This window comes from Schistocerca piceifrons, chromosome X, assembly GCF_021461385.2.
Source record: "Schistocerca piceifrons isolate TAMUIC-IGC-003096 chromosome X, iqSchPice1.1, whole genome shotgun sequence".
NCBI lineage: Eukaryota > Metazoa > Arthropoda > Insecta > Orthoptera > Acrididae > Schistocerca > Schistocerca piceifrons.
The window spans coordinates 450,625,841-450,635,703 of record NC_060149.1 but is presented as its reverse complement, the minus strand read 5'-3'; positions in this window follow the sequence as shown (position 1 = coordinate 450,635,703).

Below are 9,863 nucleotides of genomic sequence, written 5' to 3'. Positions count from 1 at the left end.
GTATATCCTATTTAAAGTTATTGATTCAATAATACCTTTCTGAGAGGGCTATGTATATACAGTCATTTTTTGTTTAACATTTAAAGAATGTTGCTTTAAATTCATATGCAAGTGTTGTATCTTCTTATTTTTATTTTCTTGTTCTTCTTTCCTTCTTTCTTGATTTTTAGTTTATTTCAAAATACGATTGCAAGTCATTCTTTTTTGTTCTATAGTCATCCTTAATTGATATGCACAGTATTTTCTTATAGACGCTAAAGCATCACAACCCAATGTAAAAAAATTTCAACTTCTTTCATTTGTGACTTCATAGATAAGGAATATAGAACTTGATTATTAATAAATATGGTTTCTACACATTGGTTTCAAAAGGGTAATGTTCCGCTGCTCTTTAATTTTTCAAATAATTTATGTATTATTAACTTTTATGTGATCATTAATTGCATATCTAGTTTGTTTATATGCTAGAATATTATTAAGATCTGTAGCTTTATGCCATGGATTATTTCCTTTATCATTTAACACAAGAACTTCTTTATTGTTATAAATAACTTTTTATAATTTTAGATATATTCACAAAATATACAATATAGATGATTCTGAATTAGATGCACTTGTAATAGCTGTTATTTACTAAAAATAATTTTTATTAGGTTTTAAATGTTTTATATCTTAATTTCGTTTTGATTATATTCATATTCTAAAGTTAATGGATTATTCTATTTCTATATGTTCTAAGTTACGGTTGTTTAAAGACTATATGGAATTATATTTTTTTCAATTTCTCAGGATCTAGCATCACTGATTCCGAATAAAATACAAAATTCTATTTGTCATCAAAACTTCCTTCTCTATGAATAAAGGAACAGAAATATCACTAAACAAAGAACTAAAATTTTTCTAAATATATTCAGGTATATTCCTGATAAAAGTTTTATCATCAGTTTACTTTCAGTAATTGACCTTTAATAAAAATAATTTTTATTACATTTTTTATTTCGTTTTGAATATATTTGCATTATAAAGCAAATTTTTTATTTCTGTTTAATGTTATATTTTTTTTATAATCAACAAAATTATTTCAATTTCTTTTAACTTTTCAATTCGAGAGTAACCCAGGTGTTGAACTCTATAGTAAAGAAAACACAATATATGATTTGTTATCAAAATTTTCTTTGTTCAAAGAATGGACCTAAAATGTCTTTAAGTACAGAATGTAAATATTGCTCATGTTGAAACTTCCTGGCTGATTAAAACTGTGTGCCTGACCGATACTTGAACTCGGGACCTGAGTCGTGCTTCGGTAGCTCAGATGGTAGAGCACTTGCCCGTGAAAGGCAAAGGTCCCGAGTTCGTGTCTCGGTCGGGCACACAGTTTTAATCTGCCAAGAAGTTTCAAATCAGTGCACACTACGCTGCAGAGTAAAAATCTAACTCTGGAAACATCCCCCAGACTGTGGCTAAGCCTGGTCTCCACAGTATCCTTTCTTTCAGGAGTGCTAGTTCTGTAACTTTCACAGGAGAGCTTCCGTAAATTTTGGAAGGTAGGAGACGAGATACTGGCAGAAGTAAAGCTGTGAGGACCGGGCGTGAGTCATGCTTCGGTAGCTCAGATGGTAGAGCACTTGCCCAAGAAAGGCAAAGGTCCCAAGTTCGAGTCTCGGTCAGGCACACAGTTTGAATCTGCCAGGAAGTTTCATATCAGCGCACACTCCGCTACAGAGTGAAAATCTCATTCTGGAAACATCCCACAAAATCAGCTACAAGTCCAAATGAATGCACATGAGCAACATAATTAAACCCGACATCAGATTAATGAACTAGAGGAACTGACTTGGCGTAGTGTGGCAGGGAGGAGCTGGTACAGAAGAAACCAGAGTAATTATAAAACCATAATGGGTACCAAAAAAGACGAAGAAATGCAAGCAGCAGAAACAACAGTGTGGCTATACATCGGTAACTTAAAGAGAACCACCACAACTGCTACAGTAGTGAAATACCTTAACAAGAACGGAATACTGGGACAACTAGAATGTGAAGAACTGCGCACATTGGGCTACAAAAAAGCTTTTAAAGTAGGCATTCCGTTTGAAAAACTACAAATCACTCAAGAACCAAAATTCTGGCCAGAAAATATAAAAGTACGTCGATTTCGTTTCCCAAGACGATCAATGAAAGTGGGAGCAGGGCTGAACTAAACTATGAAGAAAACCAGAAGAGCAAGAAATAAAAGGTGTCTTGTGGAATTCAGAAGGAGTAAAAAGTGCTCTTAACCTAACACAACAGACATTTTACAAGACTCGAATCTTGCAATTCAAACAGAAATCTTCCTGATAGACAGCTGGCAACATAAAGATTTCTATAATTATCACCTAATGACAAAGAAGGGAGAAAGAGGACGATCCATGGGAGGAATACCTATCCTACTGAAACCCTGGATAACGCCCACCAAAAAAATCATAAAACAGGAAAATAGTATGCTAATAGAAGCGGCAAACATAAATATAATTGCAGCCTATTTGAAACTGCACACAAATGCTGTAGAAATAATTGACGAGTCACACTCATCAAACAATTCGACAGCAAACCCACTATTATTGCAGGCGATCTCAACTGCAGAATAGACACAGAAAACTATAAAACAAAACTAGTCATTGAAACCCTAGAAGAAGATGGTTTCACCCTACTTCACGATAGACAGATACCTACATACGTATGCCACAATAGGGAGAGCACCATTGATATCGCATTAACAAGAGGAGACATAGAAGGAGGTATTCAACCAATATGGCATGACTCCATTACTCCTATACGAAAGCACATTCCAATGAAGATAAAAATAAATATCGTCACGTCACCGCCAGCAAGAAAGACCCACCAAAGCACACAAAGAAAAATTGATATAGAGAAATTAACAAACCAGCAAGAACAATTAGCACAAATAGAAACTTTCATAGAGGAAGGAGAACTTCAAAAAACAACAGACCAAACAGAAGACCTTCTAAAAAATTCAGTGATACAAACAATCCCCAAAACAAGGACGGCCAAAAGATGGTTCGATGCTGAATGCTACAGCAAAAGGAACACTGTTCTAAGAACCCTCCACAGACTAAGAAACCAGCATGATGCAGAAACATACAAACTGTACTTAGAAGAGAGGAGAATCTACAAAAAACTAATAGAAGAGAAGAAAAAAGAATACATAGAAAGAGAGGCAAAAATAGAAGCGGATGAAGCAGAGAAAGACCCATACATAGCAGCAAGACCAAGAAAAATGGCTCATACACCAAATATAGACCTGAAGGAATGGGAAGACCACTTCAGTAAGATACTGAACAAATGAGGACTCAAAGACACCCCCAAAGAAAGAGAAACGACATCAAACTAAGGAAAAAAAACAATACATTTGTACCCCTAAATGAAGATGACATGAAAGAAGTAATAAAAGCACTGAAGAACAAGAAAGCAGCAGGACCTGATAATATATATAATGAACATATAAAAGATGCGAAAGAGGCCCTCCAACACATATGGACTAAACTGTTTAACAAATGCCTGGAACTTGGAAGAATTCCGACACAATGGAGACTCTCGACAATAAAAGTTCTCTACAAAGGTAGAGGAGACCCAATGGACCCAAACAAGTACAGAGGCATAGCCCTGGAAAATACTCAATTCAAGATGGTATCAAAGATAATAACACAAAAAATCAAAGCCTCTGTGGACAGTCATCTCTCAGAACGACAAATGGGTTTCAGATCTGGAAGATCAACACTTACAGCAGTCAGGCTTCTTCTAAGCAACATAGATGATGCGCTACAAAAGAAACAAATGTTCTACACAGTGTTCATAGACTTTACCAAAGCCTTTGACCTATTGGAAAGACTGGTCATAGTCCGAAAACTGGAAATAACAATGGGAGAAGATAGTGTATGGGCAAGAATAATCAAGTCAGTCCTCGAATATAACTTAATTACAATATCAGACAACCTCTCTTTTTCGAACCCCATTCTGCAATCGAACGGAGTCTTACAGGGTGAGCCAATGAGCCCTTTGCTGTACATTCTTGTCACTGAAGAAGTACTCCGAATTAGAGAAAATGCAGAAGATGTGTATGTAAATGCTTACGCTGACGACATAGCTGTAGGTTCAACAGATATACAGAAGCTGCAGAGAATCATTGAGAAAATAGAGAGCTGGTGCAATGAACACAAACTACACATAAACATAACAAAGACAGAAATGGTAATTTTCAGAAAAGGAGGCAAAACACCCAAGAATGCGGAAATCAGTATCAGAGAACCGAAAATAAAAATCTCATCAGACTTTAAATACCTAGGAGTGACATTTCAACCAACAGCCAAATGCTTCACAAAACATACAACAGAACGTGCAGCCCAAGCAATAATAGCAATACAGGACATCAACAATGTCCGCCTACTCAGTCTAGAAACAGCCATGAAATTATTCAACACAAAAATCTTGCCAGTCCTGGCGTATGGGATGGAGGTTATATGGGACCACCTGACAGAAAAAAAATCTAGAAACACTAGAAAAGGTAAAATCGAGCTATCTAAAAACAGCACTATGTCTCTCAAAGACAACAAGATCTAGACTAGTGTACCTGCTAGCGAGAGAGACATTCCTAATTGAAGACATCAGACTTCGATATATGATGCCACACACCAGGGCTTCCAGAAGGCAACTGAAGATCATGGAGGACAAACGAGAAAAAATATGGCCGGAGTTTTATGGCACCGAAGCAATAACGAACTGCTCATGGACAGCACCAAACTTTGAACAGCGATATGTCATAATTACACTTTCTATTCATGGCTTCCATCATCTAATCTGCAAAAACAAAACTTATCACGACCCAGCTGCAACATGTGTATGTGAACTGTGTAACAAAGCCTATGAACGATATCACATAGAACTGTGCAGTAAAAGAGTGAAATCGATAAATGAATATGCAAAAATGTAATTGTAAAATGTTAAGCAAAGTAACTGTATATTGCTATTAGGCTGCAATTTTATTAAATAAAAATAAAATCATTTTTTGTTTACAAAGACTAAGTTTAGATAGTGTAAAAAATCAGTTTCAGATGCTATTAAGTTAATAACTAACACTTTTAATGATACAACTTTTGAAATTTAGTCAATGCAAATCACTTGTAATAAATGGTGACTCTAACTAGTCTATAACAGAAGAAATTAAAATCCGAACAGGACAGTTATATCTCAAAGGTTATTCGAAAATTAGGAAACAACACCTTTTGTTCTTATTAATAACAATAATAATAAGAGAAGTGAACAAAATTATGAATGAAAAAATAAACAATGATATGAAAAATGAAATTAATTAATTAAAAACTAAACAACAAAAATTATTTTAATGCTTCATCTTCAGTTAAAATTTAAAATTTTTGGCGTTTATATGAGCTGTATTTAACAAATGAAAAATTTGGTGAAGTAGTTATTGATTATATTTACAAGAAAATCCATTTACTGATTCTGAAGCTAAAGATTAATTTCAAGATAATATTATAGATCCGCAAATTTGTAACTCAGCTCCATTGTAAACTCGACTGGGAATATCTATGTAGCAATTCTGAAATATCTGAGGATTTCATAGAAGAATCACAAGTTCAATTGGATTGGAATACTATATCCAGATATCAATAATCATTAAAGGATATCACGACAGAATTTCTAGGTAAATTAAACTAGAATGAAATGTCACATGCCCAAAAAATATCTGAAGTTTTCTTCAGAAAATTTCAAGGTAAAATAAATTGGGAAAAGCATTGAGTTATTAAACACTATCTGAAGTTTTTGTGAGAAGATATCAAGATAAATGAGAAAGGGTAGAAATAGCAGGTGGAGAAACATTATCTCCAGAATTAGTGAGAGAGTTTCAAATGAAATTAGACCAGGATCTTTCAAAATTTATATGAAGATTTTATGAAAGAATTTCTCCATAATTTAGCGTCAGATTGTATATCAAGTAACAAAAATTATTTGAAGAATTTATATTAGAAATTAAAGCAAAGAATATTGGCAATAGTCCTTAAAATATTGAAAGTTATCTTAATCATTCTAATATAAAATATTTAAATAATGTCAAATGCTGATGCAGTCTGAAGATTACAAATGTTCTGTATGTTTGAGTATTCAAAGTCATCAATTTGTGAAAAAAATTTGTTATCACATTTTTCATACAGTATTGATGACTGGTTAACAGCTCATCCTTTTTGTCCTATGTGTAGGAACGTTGTTTACATTTTTCTGGAATGTATCTAAGTTATTGAATGATTCAATTTTGATATAGAAAGATCAATTGGCCTTCATTGTTTTCATTTCAAGTACTGAAATACTTATGTCAACAAACAAATCTTAAAGTTTCCTCCATTCATCCATATAAATATACTGAGTCAGGATTAAAATTATATCTTAATATTTCTTTACAGTTATGGTGCCTACCTTCGATTTTTTAAAGGTTTTGTAATTTTTTTCATTCTAATGACATAATAACTTTATTGTCAGTCATTATCGAATAATTTTAGAAGAATGAATATTGGTCCTAAATTTTTTTTAAGTATTTCTCAATCAAAATGACAATATAAATATGTTGTTGAATTTTTCTAATATGATATGTAAAGCATTATCAAATGATTGAGTGAAATTATCTTCATAATATTTTTTTTGCTTTAATATTAAAGAAACTCTCAGTAGAGATAGAAAATTTTTCGTTTCTTCTAAGGGCATCTCCAAGATTTCCTTAAAGTTTTCTAATTCCATACAATCATCTTCATCAACAATTTTTCTGATTCCTGGTTTTGTATCTTTATGTTCTAGTATTAGAGCACTAACTTTCCTTGAAATCAAGGAACACTATTACATCCAAAAACGTAAACTCTTGCTTATTATTATATGTAAGCTTCTTGAGATCATGACAGACTCGATTTGATAAATACTTTTTGCAAGATTTTTTATTTTTATTAATAAAAATTATATACACACACAAGATGAAAATGCAGGGTCATTAATGTAACAGTTCTGACACTAAATGTAACTGCACTTTCACTTTTGATGCTAGTCAATTATCAGGATGAGCATTACTGAAAAGGGCATTTGCTTCTAAAGCATTATGTCAGGGTGAAAATACTAAATAAATTAAATTTTCTCTCTTAACAACATGTGGGCAGGGTGGGTTCTTCCTTGGCTCGGGTATGAAGTAGAATTAAACAGCATTTTTACATAAGATAACTTTTATTGAAAGTTTCGTACAACTGTATCTTACTGGATGTTCTGGTTCAGAGAGCGACAGCTGTGCCGTTTGAGAAGCCTTCTGCTGCGGCAGCGGCGGCGGCGGCGGCGTCTGATTACGCGTAGCAGTGGTATCTGGTGTCACCGTCTCGCCCAGCTGACTGGAGTCGCACAGTGCGACGTAGCCCATTTAATTATTGTGAGCAAAGTCGTGCATCTGATGGTGATACCTTGGATGTGGCGTCCCAGTGTTTCTCTTCTCTAAGTGGCCGTGTGTGCTGTGCGTCGGCCAACGGAGCGGCGCGGCGGGGTAAGGCCAGTGCCCCAGACTCGAACAACGGACTCCTGCTTGCCAGTCTTTGGGTGTCAGATCTCCATCCCAGCTCACAGGTGACTGCAGATGTGAAGCCTTCTCCTTCCCGTCCTCACGAGTCACCCGGGTATGTAAAAATCAGACTTCAAATACATTTTAACTTCTGTCTTCTGGCACCGTGGCTGCTGCTTGCTACTCCATTACAGCGGCGGACTTGGTGCGTTTGTGCAGGACGGTCTTCAGCACCGAAACTGACTGGGCACTACGGCTACGGTTCTTCACTTCTTCATCTTCTTCGTCTCTCGTCTGTCGGGTCCACTGCATGTCATGTATTTATTCACTTCAGTTTACTGGAGGTGAACGACTTCACGATCAATGCCTCTTCTGTCACGTTGAAAAGCTTCTCGAAGAATCTTCTTAACGACAGTCATTGGCTCTAGGAATGTAGGTGAGAGCCTTTGCTCTCATGTGACAACTGAGAAACAGATGAGCCAGTCGGGCGATGCCCTGAAGGCTGAATCGACAGCGTCCACTTGTGTGGAACTTGCTGACTTCGTGGTCATTGTCTCTTCTGCTCTGCTGTTCTGCCCAATGTTTGCCAGTGTGTAATTCTTCTAAAGCAAACTAAGTTTTTCATTTATATTCTAATTTGTACTTCACTTTGATTTCACTAATTTATTTACTTAAGCACAACACAACATTAATAAATTAATGACAAAGCCGAGATGTGTTGTAAAGGATTCATTTGGTAATTATAGAAGTAATAGCTGTAAATGGAATAAAAAGAATATAAAATGGTTGTATAAGGGGCCACTAAAAATTTTAGAAATAACAGAAAAAAATAATTTGATTTATGGCAAAAATATACTGGTACTTGATTTCATCTTGATAACAATAACCCTGATATTAAAATTTCAAATCGAAGATACCAAACAGAAAGGAAATATGTGATCATTGTTGTCCAAAAGATATCGATGGAGAAGAAAATGTGATTTTTTTCCAGATATAAATAATGATCCAATAATAATGCACACAAATGATAAAGAACAGTGATACTTAGAAAGTAACAAAAATACATCAAAACATCAGACAAATTTATATGAAGTTCTACTTCATGTAATTTGTCACTCATTAGATTTAGTTAATTCAAATGACTATGAAACAATTATGTATCTATACTATGACGGTTCAGGTATAGAATTACTTCATCACGACATCGATGGAATTCGAAGTTTTAATTGCAAAAATCATTAACAGAGCCGATTATACAGACCATTTCATTGAGGTGTTATGGGAAATTAATAAATTTGACCACTCATTACTAGAAAATGGAATTTCACATACGTTTATATGACAAAGAGGTGTGGATAGGTAGTGATATAAATCTGCAATTAACAAGTTATTGGTTAACATTATTTGCAGAAAACTTAAAGAAAATAGATCGCTTGTATCAAAGACCAAGTAGTGATGTAAATTCATTTGTTGGCGATATAATGCATATGACAAATTTACTGATATTAGAATGAAACCCTGAATATATGAAGTTGTATGGGAATACGTGCAAATTTTTATTAAATGATGAAGTAAACACTTATTCTGATAGAACATTTTTACCCCTTAATGAATTTTTTTGTGTTCAATTAGAGGAATATAATCTTTAATGTAGATCACAAGGAATTCTAAGTAAACAATTTCGAGGTTGGCCAACATCATTAAATTCTGCAATCAGATATGTTAATGGCTTATTTTTGAAGGATGATACTTTTTATGAATAAATTTAATTCACAAATAATGAGTTAAACCTGGTAAAACTGATTCACCATTATTTTATATTGATTGTAATAAATCATCAAAATTAGTTCCTAAGGAAATAAATATATTAAAACATATATGACAAAAATTAAATATTTTACAAATATATAATAAAGATTTTTATATAAATGAAAGCTCTTAAGTTGCAGCTAAGGCTGTCTTTGGACACTGTTCAGTCCATAATGTGTAAATATTGTATCACTGAGAAATCAACTTATAATTTTATTTCACAAAAATACACAAAAGATGGTTATCTAACGATGTGTAGACAATTTGTCAATGAATATCATGTAAATGGGTACAATTAAGAACGAGTTCTTTACGTATATGGAAAAAATATTTCAAAATATCAGTATCAAAATTACTTAGTAGGAATTCCTAGTGAAAAAATTTCAAAAATGTTATTATAGAGGACAAATAGGAAGAAACTGATAAATTTACAAACAAAATTTAAACACTCTCAAGAAAT